This window comes from Lissotriton vulgaris, chromosome 1_1 (genome assembly GCF_964263255.1).
Source record: "Lissotriton vulgaris chromosome 1_1, aLisVul1.2, whole genome shotgun sequence".
Classification (NCBI taxonomy): domain Eukaryota; kingdom Metazoa; phylum Chordata; class Amphibia; order Caudata; family Salamandridae; genus Lissotriton; species Lissotriton vulgaris.
Genome location: NC_141685.1, coordinates 244,769,753 through 244,782,064, shown reverse-complemented (window position 1 = coordinate 244,782,064; position 12,312 = coordinate 244,769,753). Strand labels below are relative to the sequence as shown.

Genomic DNA, 12,312 nt, shown 5'->3' with positions numbered 1-12,312 from the left:
GATTGTAAGTAGCCCGTCTGTATAAAGTGGTTGTGGTAGTGGAAGGCACTTTTTGCCACCGGGGGCGCTAGGGGCAATTATGACGTTTTACGAGGCCTTCCTCTCTCCTCTCACCTCTTTGCTGATAGGTGAGCAGAGCTGGTGAGCTAGGCCACTCCTCACTCCTTGTTGTCCAACAGTCTTCACATGGATGGGTTCAGACAATGGAAGATACCCTTTTTCTCCTCCTTGCCACCCGACTCGGCATCTCTTGTGTGCTGAAGGCGGTGTGGAAGCTGTTATCCCCCTCAGATGGTATCCGGTCCAGTTCAGTCCAGTCCGGGTCTCCCGGGGGTCGTCCGTAGGAGCGTGGCTCTAATCCCTGCTCTGCTACCACTCAACCTACACGCTACATGGGCAGGAGGGAGGAAGTGGAGAAGGTGGGCGCGCCTGAGGAACTGAGAGCGGGGAGCAGGAATCTGCGCGGCTTGACCCTGCTCAACCCCCTTCAACTCGACCCCAGCAACCCTGGTGTGCTGGAGAAAGAAACTACAGGGACCACAATCCACCACAAGCGGGGTCCACAACAGTCCGGAAGAGTCTATCGAGCTCGCTGACAGGAGTGAACTTTATTATTCCCCGATGCCTCACTTTCTTGAGCATGTGTCCCCGAAGACCAAACCATCCCAGGCGAATACCCACTTTCTGGTACGTGCTGTTCAGTGCCTCTGTGCTCACTTTTGCGTATCTGCCCCGTGAGCAGCAGTCCATGAGCGGTGGAAACGGGCACTCCGGCACCCCGGCACTCCGGGCGGCAGGCAGGTACTATGAGCAGCCTCAACCACGGGCAGAACAGGCAGCAACTGGCGACAGTCAGACAAGCTGCGAGCCGCAAACAGCAGAGGCGGCGGCGGTGCACCTCGGAACTCTCGGCGGCAGACAGGCAGTCGAAGCAGACAGGCAGGCAGTCCAGGCGGCCCCAGCCACTGCAGAACCGCCAAGAGCAGGCAGCCAAACCGCAAGACACGGGCCGCGAACAGCAGCGGCGGCGGGAGCACAGCAGTCCGCCCACATCCAGGTCCATCGACACCAGGTGAGTTCTGGCAGCAGTATCCCCAATGGCGGAAAGAACCGCCGAGAAGCAGGCAGCCAAACCGCAAGACACAGGCCGCGAACGGCTGCGGCGGCGGGAGCACAGCGGTCTTTTCAGCCTCGGAACTCCAGCGACAGTAGGTACGGGAGGCACCAGGCAAGTTTTTGGAGGGAGTTCGCTACTTCCTCACTGCCCCCGGCATTCCGATCGGCTCTGCTCTGCTCTGTCCAAAACCGTCCTCCGATCGGCTCTGCTCTCTGCAGCAACTGTTTGTCATGAAAATCTGCCACAGATTCTCCTACTACCTTGCTGGAGTTATGGAGGGAATAGGTCTTGCCTTTTATTAAGTTAAAGCCATTTGCTTTGCTATACTATACCACCAGCAAAGCAAATGGCTTTAACTTAACCAAAGGCGAGACCTGTTGCATTTTCTCTGCTTGTTAATTCAAGAACCACAACCATTGAAACATCAGAAATGCAAGCCGATCACTGAAGTGGTAATACGAAAGAGAACGCTTACTCATCACCACCCTTCGCGTCTCTCAAAGTCCGAGGGTCCGTGACGACCACCATAGCCACGGCTGGTGCTGCCATGGCTACTGCGGGATCGTGCTGTTGATCCCAAAACAGCAACAGGCCCCACGTGGGCCTCAGACGCACTCTAGCCACAGCGCAAAGCCTTGATGGTCGGCTAGCTGGTAGGTCGGTATCCCCTTACGCACGCAACAACTGGCAGGGTGGGGGGAACACACGAAATGTTAGATATTTATCCTTTCTTTTTCCAGAACTCAAGCCGGACGTCGTCACCATGATGTTCCCCCTCCCCCCCCGCCCATGTGCCCTCAGTGATCCCGCACCGCACTTCCGGTACCACTGCACTACACGTTGTAATTGGTAATGCCCCCCTTTTTGTCCCTCAGATGAAGCCGAACTAGACACCACCCACAGAGCTTAGAAGGAGCTGAAACTGCTCCATCCCAGCACCCCCCCACTGGCCCCGGGCCTGTTCCCTGCCGGTAAAAGAAAACTGGCAGGCATTATTAGCACCGCGGAAATTACACGGAGGCATTCATTTAAAACATGCAGTGTCGGTGGAGCAAACCGAACACTGCCTGGCAAACGCTGAAGCAAAGCGCCCAGCCCTCGAGGCTATACAGGAGCGAGCATTAGGCTGCAATTGGGGGGAAATTAAGGACCTTCCCTGCCTGGGCAACTCTCACCAGGGGGAGGCAGCGCTACATGTGGAAACTCACACCGCCATTGCTAGTTGCAGCGAAGGAGCCGGGGCGCCCGCAGTTCCGCCTCCCTCCCCACGGTTTAGGAAACTCCTGGAACGCCATAGCTCAGGCCCACACAGAGGCAACACCAGGCAGAATGGTAGGGGGAGCCTACATGCAGGCCGCACCACCCGACAGACTAAGGTCTGGCTCCAGGCACCATCAAAAGGAAACCCCCTGGCAGAGCATGGCGCACCTCTGTCCCAACCTCCCCCCGGCATTAGTCTTCCAAGAGTCCCACCCAGCGGCTCCTATGGGTAGGCGCCCTGCATGCGGTCCTACGCAGGCAGGAGCAAATACAGACCCAGCTAGCAGAGATAGGAGTCTGTACCGCGCTGGGGGAAGCCTCCGCAACTAGTCCTGCAGGAAACCATAAGCAGGGGGAGGCGCCATCTTTCTACCCCGGTAGCCTGCCGAGTTCCTCTCCCCGAAACTCGCAAAGCTAGGAACTCCACATTTAGGCCCCCCGGAAGGCAGGAGGCACGCACGGCCTGAAAGCGAGCCAAAGGGCGGTGGGGCGCCCCAGAAGCATAGCCTGCTCTCCCCGCTTCCTGAGCGGGAGCAGTCTCCCACCATGGCGGGAGACCCCCTTGGGCAACACACGGGGAACACACAATCAGCCCGCAGGACTCTTGGGCCCGAGCTGAGGCATTCCGCATACTTTCACCTCTGTCCCCCTAGCCGGTCAGCACAGTGCTGGCCTAGATCATGGAGGCTGGCACCACAGCCGAAGCCAGGTCGAGCAACCCAGCCTCGAGGGAAGTGGGGGGGATAAACACTCACTGCGAGCGATAGTAGGCAGCTTGTGGGGATACGTCAGAGGATGCCAGGAAGGAGGGGGATGGCATATATACTCTCCCCTCCACGTTGCTCCGGAAGTGACGCACCTGGTGCGCCTTGAGGGAGGACCCCTTACCTGACTCTGACAACTAGGAGGGTGGTGACTGTGCCCAAATGGCACTATAGGGCCACCCTTTTAGGGTGGCCATCTGCGGGGGCCCCGGTCAGCCGCATAGTTTGGCTTAAAAAGCGCAGATTTGCATTTTTCATCTGTCTCCCACTAAGCTAGCAGTGGTAAGTTCAACTTGTATGACCTTCTCATTCAGTTTCCCCATGTCGGCCCTGATGAGGTTGTCATCAATCGCCACTGTATCTAGGGAGGCCTTAACGCCCGTGATGGCATCCATGACTTCTTTTAAAGAGATTTCTGTCTCTTCTTCACCCAGGCCCCCGGAGGCAGAATCCCTTGGCGTCCGGTATTGTTGCATTTCTTTTGGGACTGTGTAACGGTCCAACTTGTTGGATTGCATGTCCTTCGGGCCCCGAGCCTCTGCGGTCTTAACTTGCTCCGTCATACTCCTCTCCTCGTTATACCAGCCTGCCTACCTGTGTCCTGGCAGAGCGGCCCTACTAACACCAAATACCTGAGCCAGGAATCAATGGATGTGGAGGGAATCAAAGCACCCCGTGTCCGACCACTTAGTCCACAATAGGGCCAAACTTCTAGAGGCAATCCGCCTCCAACTCGGACGTAATTGCACCATCCCAGCAGGGGATCTCTCAGGACAGACCAAGTTCACGTGCCCCCTCTGATGTTCCCAGGAGGCCGCTGCCCTCACTGTCCCGGGCACCCTACACTCACTTGCCACCAGTACAAGCCTCAGCAGTCCTGTCTCCCCCTCTTCATGGGAAACACCAACTCCATATGGGACGTGCATACACAGCTAGGGGTCTTCGGGAGGCCCTGCGTCTGTCCTGAGGCCACTTTACATCGGGGAAAGGAAGAGCACTGGGTCATACAACGCCGTGACCCTCTCCTCATGCTGGGCCGGGCAGCAATCCAGCACACACAGCAATACCAGCCGCTCCCGCTTACCGGCTCATCAGAGGTGCTCCAATATCTGGAAGTAGGTGCGGTCCTCACGCCATGGCAGCAGCACCCACCAAACGTGGCGTCACTGCAGGCAAGGCCAGACCATCCGAAGCTCCCTTCCAGCCAGGCTTGTCACTGGAGAACCCGGCATGGGTCCAGCAGCTAGGCCCCACCCCTGCAGTGGATGGGCGTTTGGCTCTAGGCGCAGGAAACTGGCTCAGAGCAACCCCTGCAACATCGGCCCAGGGGGTCCTGTATGCGGCCGCGGTCGCACTCCACAGTTCTGGGGAGGGAGGAGCAGTGTGTTAAAAACCCGGGGGCAACGGGATACGCCCTCAGGTCCATTTGGCTGCCCAATCGAAGTCAGTCAGGGGTCTTTACCTTAAACACAGTGCGGATTCAAAGCGCACCTCTCCGCAGCCAGATCCGGGAGGCCGCCGTGCATAAGCACCGGAATGCTGATCCTGTCGCATCATCAGCGCCCTCCAGTCACGGCGTTCCCACCAGCACAAGCCACCCCCACTGAAGGTCCTTCCCGCCCCCCCGCAACACCGCGGGTCCTGGCGCGGGCCCCACCTCAATGGCGGCCTGAGCTTCTGTCTCCAACGCTGGAGACAAGTCGGACCCGGCCGGTTCGTGTCCGCGGCCAGATCCGGGGGGCCGCCGTGTAAAGTCACCAAATCGCCACTGTCGTTCAGAGCGGCAGCGCCCACCAGTTCGGCCACTGGAGCTCCTTCTCGGGCAGGCCTCGCCACTAGGCCCAACCTCAACAGTGGCCGTATCTTCTGTCTCTCATGCAGGAGACAAGTTGGGGTTAGCAGGTTTGTGTCTGCTATGGTTCCGCAATACAAGGGTTGCATTCAGGCCTGCAGGATTATGGTCAGAATAGATGCGGGGACGGGCCGGTCCTAGAGCTGCGCTTTACACGGCCATCTTGCCAATGCATTTTTTATTCTGAATCACAGCTGCATGTTCCCAAAATATATGTGTACGATTAATTATTTTGCTTAATTTATTTTATTTTATGGTTTCCCAGTTAAAACGTTATCCACATTGTGAAAAATCTGACTTCACTCTTCCATTTTTCGGATCCTTCTCTTTCCTCCGTTCCTGGAAGGGATTAGTGTCAGAGGATGGGCAATGGTGTTGGAAACGCACAGAGAACAAAACTGGTGGTGTTTGTTGGAATCTGGCACAAATGCATCATGTTTTAGTAGCAAATGTTATGTTAATCATTTAGAGAATCACTGTGACAAAAGTGACTTCATTGTATGAGCTTCGTATGGTCAGCCTGAACAATAATAGTGAGACAGTATGATGCGCTTTCTATATCAGACCTCCTGAAAACTACTTCCATACACTCCCTGGTGGTCTAGTGGTTAGGATTCGGCGCTCTCACCGCCGCGGCCCGGGTTCGATTCCCGGTCAGGGAAGATATTTTTTTCTGAAATTCCAATTTATTGGAACGGTGTTTTGCTAATTACTTTATGACTTTGGTAATAATTTATTTTCTTAAATTATGGCGGCTTATTAAAGGAAACATGCAAAGGGGGAAGAATAGCGAAGAGTTAAGCTACATTATTGACATAGAAAACAGACTAAAACGAGCACTGTTTCCTGTTTGTCACGGTTCTTTAACCGGTATTTTATGTCACTGTGCCAAGTGTCCAAGCACATCAATCAATCAATCAAATACACTTATAAAGCGCGCTACATACCCGTAGGGTCTCAAGGCGCTGGGGGGGGGGTGCCGCTACTGCTCGAACAGCCAGGTCTTCAGCTTCTTCCTGAAGGAGAGGTGGTCTTGGGTCAGGCGCAGGTCGGACGGGAGGGAGTTCCAGGTCTTGGCGGCCAGGTAGGAGAAGGACCTTCCTCCTGTAGTCGCTCTTCGGATGCGGGGGACGGCGGCGAGGGCGTGGTTGGCTGATCGGAGGTGGCGTTTGGGAGCGTAGAAGTTGACTCGGCTGTTGAGGTAGCTCGGGCCTTGGTCGTGTAGGGCTTTGTGTGCGTGGGTGAGGAGGCGGAAGGTGATTCTTTTGTTGACGGGGAGCCAGTGAAGGTCTCTCAGATGTCCGGAGATGTGGCTGGAACGTGGGATGTCGAGGATGAGTCTGGCTGAGGCGTTTTGGATCCGCTGGAGTCTCTTCTGGAGCTTGACGGTGGTCCCGGCGTAGAGGGCGTTGCCGTAGTCCAGTCGGCTGGTGACGAGGGCCTGGGTGACGGTCTTCCTGGTCTCTGTGGGGATCCACCAGAAGATCTTCCGTAGCATGCGTAGGATGTTGAAGCACGCCGAGGAGACGCTGTTGACTTGCCTGGTCATGGAGAGGGAGGAGTCCAGGGTGAAGCCCAGGTTTCGTGCATGGTCTGTCGGTTTGGGTGCGGTGCCCAGGGCGGGAGCACAAACTAATCGATGGCGACGAGAGCTCTACTGGTCTGTTTCGAACCGAGTGGTAGAGGTCACAGCCTCAGACTTTGCCAATTTTTTTTTTTTTTTAATTAAAATGCCAGCAGAACCTGTCTTCTTTCTTTCTCCGGCAGACCTCCTCTCCCCGGCCGGGCAGCAATCTGTGGACTCGGCAGGAGGTCAACGCGTGGGTAATAAGCCTTAACCATTCTATAAGTCTTGTTTGGTCCAGTGTGATGTGAGAATGAGTGACCTGGGAGGGTGCACGAATGCGTCCCAGCCCCAGACATGGTGACTGAAACGTGAAAAGAGAGTCGAAAGAAAATGTGCTTGGAAAAAGGGAAATAACAATAAGAGGGCACTGCGAGGGACATCCAGCTGCACGAGAGAGCCCTCACACGGTGGAAATAAATCCAGAGCAATGGAGGCGGGCGCGGTAACAGGACAGGGAAGTGAAGGAGCGTACTTGTGTCACTGTATTTGTCTGCAGCGTGAACATGAGCCAAAGCTCACTGCGGAGCTGTGGCAGAGGCACCAGGAGGGAGCAGTGGAAACTGGGAGGAATCTGTGCGTGGGCACGGTCTGCAGCCTGTCAATCCAAAGGGAGAACACTATCGTAGAATAAAGGATTAATATGGGGGTAGATGGAGTCTTGTGCTCCAACAAACCTTTATATAAAGTGCCCTCTAAGTCTTTCGCAGAAGCCCGGATAGCTCAGTCGGTAGAGCATCAGACTTTTAATCTGAGGGTCCAGGGTTCAAGTCCCTGTTCGGGCGGTACTTTTTAAAACATGTTTTTTACCTACTATTATTTTCTTATAACCTTTTCAAAAACAGCAGGGACTTTGTTTTTTATTTGATTGAGTAGTCGCTTCACTTTCCACGAATGATCGTGCGATTCTTCGTTCTGCCGTCTCTCGCTGGTGTTTTGACTGTCACAGAAGGCTCAGCAGCGCCACCTATTGCCTAGTAGAGCGCACACCGGTTTCTTTCACGAGTCGCCATCTGAAATGCTACTGTGAATTGTAGCACTTAACATTTGGAAAAAAAGCAAAGAAACTAAGTGCACCTGGTGTACTTTATGCGGTAAAGCAGCGGCGTCTCTGGGCGTGCACCGTAGGCGGTCTTGTCTCCAGTTTTACTCCTCTCAAAATTAAAGGGGGCTTCAAAGAAAACTACCCAAAACTGCCAAGTTTTCAGATGGCTTGTTTGACATTGCCATGGTTTCAGTGAGCTTATCAGTGACATACACAATTGCAAAAGCTGACACTTGGAGTGACACTTTCTTGCAAGTAAATCCAAGCTTTGAAGTGCATAGAACAGTAAAAATATCAGAAATTTCACCCTTTTGAGCAATGAGAAAATGTAAAAATATATTGAAGTTGCTGCAAAACCCCTGAAATGGAAAGTTACACTTGCTTTTTATTGAATACTTAATGGCTGCAAACTTTGTGTCAGCCTATCTTACAGTAGCCGCTGCTTTCTTGGCAAAGTGGCAGGGCAGAGGAAGAAGGGGGTGGGGGGAGGACCAGGCCTGAAAAAAATAAAACATTTATAATAAATAAACTGTTCGACTCTCCACTCTGGCCCCGTCACTGTGCGCTTCAGACACAGACTCTCAGAATCCCCTAGGCCAATCCTGACGCTGCATGAAAGCAGCATCAGGATTAGCCTGAGCGCTGATGATTTGCACTCCCAGGGAGACTGTGAGCCTGTGCCTGCTAGTCTCTCCAACGCTGCAAGGCTTTCAGTGCGCATGAGGGTTTGGCCGGCATGAGACAGCCAGCCAAACCCTCATGGGCCCTGGCAACCAGTGCACCTACAACTCCCCTCTGCCTGTCACCTCCATGGCCCGACCCCTAGGCAACGCTACAGAGAAAAATAAAACGATAATAAACACAGGCTTATTATCGTTATATTTTTAATTTTTTGGCTGCTGGCAGGAAGGGCGACGCTTCACCATAGCAGAGGAGCCGCTGTCCTATATTGTGTGTAATACAATTTTAAACAATGTGAGTATTCAGTGTTTTTAGTCACAGCTTGTGACCTTGTAGCACCATAATACAGGCTTCACTATTTCCCAATGTGCCAAGCAGGACTCCGTTCTGTTTCTCGCTGGTTTCACCCAAAATCTGTGCAGCGATTGCATTAAACAAGTGAGATAATCTAGATTCTTGCCTTCGTGGTGAACAGATGTGATCCTTGCAGCCCTTTTGGATTGATGCACTTCCAGTGATAGACCTTCTTTTTATGCCATATGTCCCACTGACCCATATTTATTCAGTAGGCGAGGCAGATGAAATCATTCTGATGTTTTGCCCATGTGTGATCCTGAGCAGAGGCTGATGTGCACCATGCTTTTTACAGACGCTACTTTTTGGGAGCCCTAATGAAACCGCTAGTGTCCCACTTTAATCCACAAAGACCTGTGCCCTGCTTGCATATGCTTCGTCACAGCACAGGCTATGTCAAACCCAGGTGTCCGCTTGTGTCTAGGGGAACCACACCCAAGAAGTATATCTAAAAGAGAACAACACCAAATGTGTTCTTCAGCAGGGGAGAATGGATGCACTCTCCACAGTGTGTCTGCCTCGTTGATGTGCACAAAAAAGGCTTTTCAAAATGCAGAGTAGCACATTTCCACATGCATAAGATCTGCACATGCTGTCTGAAATTCTGAAATACTCACATTGTCTGAAATAAGACCTCTGGTACACTGGTTCACACTCTGTGAAAAATTAAATCATCGGTGTCCATCTATAATATTTGTGTCTAAAATGCAAACTCATGTCTTCACATACACACACCGCTTCACATATGAATGTACAAAATTAAATAACTACAATTTAGGGAAGTAGAGATAAAATACCAACATATTACAAAATAAATACATATTTAAAACACTTGCCATTCAGGACAGCAACAAACCTGAACTCTAGGCTCCTCCACACCTACACTAAAGCACCCTCTGGCAGCAGGACCTGCGACCTACTTAATAACTGTTCTTTCTTACTCCTGTAACGACACCTGTGTAGAAGACCAGAGGCTACCGTCGTGATGCATCAGGTACTGGTGAAGCTTGTAAGTTATCATCAGTGTAGGTAGCTCACCTGTGTTTTCCTTTGCATTGCTACTTGTAGTCCTGCTTAGCTTTTTCACCCTGAAAACGAAAGCAGAAGTAATAAAAATCATACATGAGAAATGATTCCCGCACTGACATCACTGTAGTGTTTTACCTTCTGTAGTCTGTCACTCACGTTTGCCCAGAGGCACCAGGCTCAAGAGGCTCTCACATCGGACTGGCAAGTCGAGAGAGAGCAGGCTGGCCCTAAACTGTCCTAGCCAGCTTTACCTGAGGGGCCAGTGCTAGCTGGCATGCGGCAGGTCGTAGCTCAACACCCTCATTTGAAGCCACACCCGTGCTGAAGATCCAACAGCCACACAGGTGCCTCAGAGAGGCTGACGGGGCTGGCGGAGGAGCACAATCTATATTTTCACACAGGAAAGATTCAATGCACCCCGTGTGCCATGCATCCTTGATAAAGAGCCCTCTGGTCCTGGCGCTGCCAGGCCAAATTCCTCTGTGATGCCCGCGAAGTAATTATGGCTGGACTCCGGATCCTCAAAGCATGTCGGGGAGCTATATATGTGTGTGGCCAATGCATATTAGTGAAGTGATGCGGACACCAGCATTAAAATGCCTTAGCCCAACACCTGATCTGTGGTATTTGGCAGGGCTGACTACCTTAATATGTTAGTAAATTGGATTTAAAATTCCATTTAGTCATACCCATATTTGACCAAAATGTAAGTTACCTATAAGTTTAATAGCCATGCATACTAAGACGCGCATTCGCAGTTCATATCAAAGCACTCGGGGTGATACCCAACGGTATTTTGCATAGCTGCTAAGTTTAAAATTGGTCATGTATGGCATTACCATGGTTAAGTGAGCTTATGTGTGACACTATGAGTGAAACGTAATTACTAATAAATGAAGCAAAACATCCCTGTAAAGATAAAAATCAAAAGCTACACCACTTGGTGCCACAGCAAATGCTACAAGTGCCACTTACTTATTGTTCAAATGTATTTGCACTGTGGTAGTGCTACTACTGTGTAGGAATATATGATCTGCTTTTATGGTTACCCACACTTTTTGCCTGGTGCTATTCTGTTTTCTGACTAGTCTGACTAGGATCCTGCTAATCAGGACCCCAGTGTCTCTGCTTTCTTCCCTAATTGATTATTGTAATTTGCATCCGAGGTTGGATACCGGTGTACCCTTATAAGTCCTGGGTATATGGTACTGAGGTACACAGTGCATACGTACACCAAGGGTCCACTATAGGCTGAAACATGTAATATGCCACCCATGGGAGACCATTCAAACTGTCACTACAGCGCTGCCATTACAGCCTGTGTAAGCTGGTGCTAACATCACCTACAAAATATATAGTTTTCCTATATCTAGGGTCACTGCACTTAAAACCTATAAGTCACCCCTATAGCAGGCTTTTGTAATCCTGAAGGCAGGGTGCTTGGTTCTAAGTAAGAGGGTGCCCCTGCATGAACTGGACACCCCTACAGCCTTCAGAGTCCATTCTCCCGTGTTGTAAGTGAGACAGCTGTATAACATATAGAGGGGCACAGCATCATTATGCGATGACCATCTTGAAACTGGTTGTAACGAACCCTGTCATGTTTGGTATCAAAAATGTTGGAATCATACCTCCGTATGATTTCAAGCACTGTGGAGGCCCTCCGTTAGGCCCTCAGTCTTCCAGACCCGGACAGCACAACATGGCTGCTGTCGACTAGAGACACAATTCTGCCCTCCTGCTGATCCTCCTGCTTCTGAGCCAAGCTTGAGCAGGGGAAGGCAGAACAATAGGTATCCTGTCACAGGGCGGTGTGACCACCTCCCAGACAGGGTTTAGTGTATTGGGGCCGGGTGGGAGCGCTTGCCAGCGCCACTCAGCCTGCTTAAAGAGCACATTTGGTGCACACCTTACATAGTCCAGTTCAAACTAGTTCAGGGAACCTTTGGCTCCCACTATGGCATGGAACTGGACAAACGACACAGGAGTATTCTCCTTACTGTCCAACCCCTCCCCAGGGAGAGAACCCCGAATTGTCCCAACCCTTTCCTTAGGGTACTCAAGGGCTTACCTGAGGGCGGGTCCATAGAGTCATTGTGGGACATGATTAATTTTAGACACCGCTTCAAATTCGACTGTTTTGGCACTGTGGACTTTGCTCTGTGCATTAAGGCTTCAACCGGCAAGACTCCTGCTGCACCTGATCCCTACGCCCTGCTAGTCTGCTACGCCCTGCTAGTCTGCTGCAACGTCTGTGCCTGTACTCCATACAGGAAACCTTCCAAGGCCTGTGGGCATCCAAGACACCTGAAGGAATCGCCCTCAAAGTGAAGGAGTCCTTCCCTGCATCTGCAGGCACCACAACTTAGCTGACTGATCTGCTGATCCTGGGCTCCCACAGATTCTGAAAGGCTCAGCAACACAGGTGGTGGTTCTGCACATCCCATAAGAGGCCTTCCTTGTCCTCTCACCAAGTTTAAGGTCCGGATTCCTAGTTGGAGTCGCAGGAACCAAACACTTGCACACCGCATCAACTTGCCGGTGAAAAGGCTTGTTGGCTTCCTTCCATCAAGATCTTTGGGCTCC

General features: G+C 51.9%; 2 non-coding genes across 2 annotated transcripts; both read left to right on the top strand.

Moving 5' to 3' along the window:
- Positions 1-5,583: 5,583 nt before the first annotated feature.
- TRNAE-CUC (transfer RNA glutamic acid (anticodon CUC)) lies at positions 5,584-5,655 on the top strand. Its single transcript has one exon. It is a non-coding gene; the product is annotated as a tRNA-Glu (tRNA).
- A 1,674-nt stretch (positions 5,656-7,329) lies between these two features.
- TRNAK-UUU (transfer RNA lysine (anticodon UUU)) lies at positions 7,330-7,402 on the top strand. The gene has a single exon. It is a non-coding gene; the product is annotated as a tRNA-Lys (tRNA).
- Positions 7,403-12,312: the final 4,910 nt, after the last annotated feature.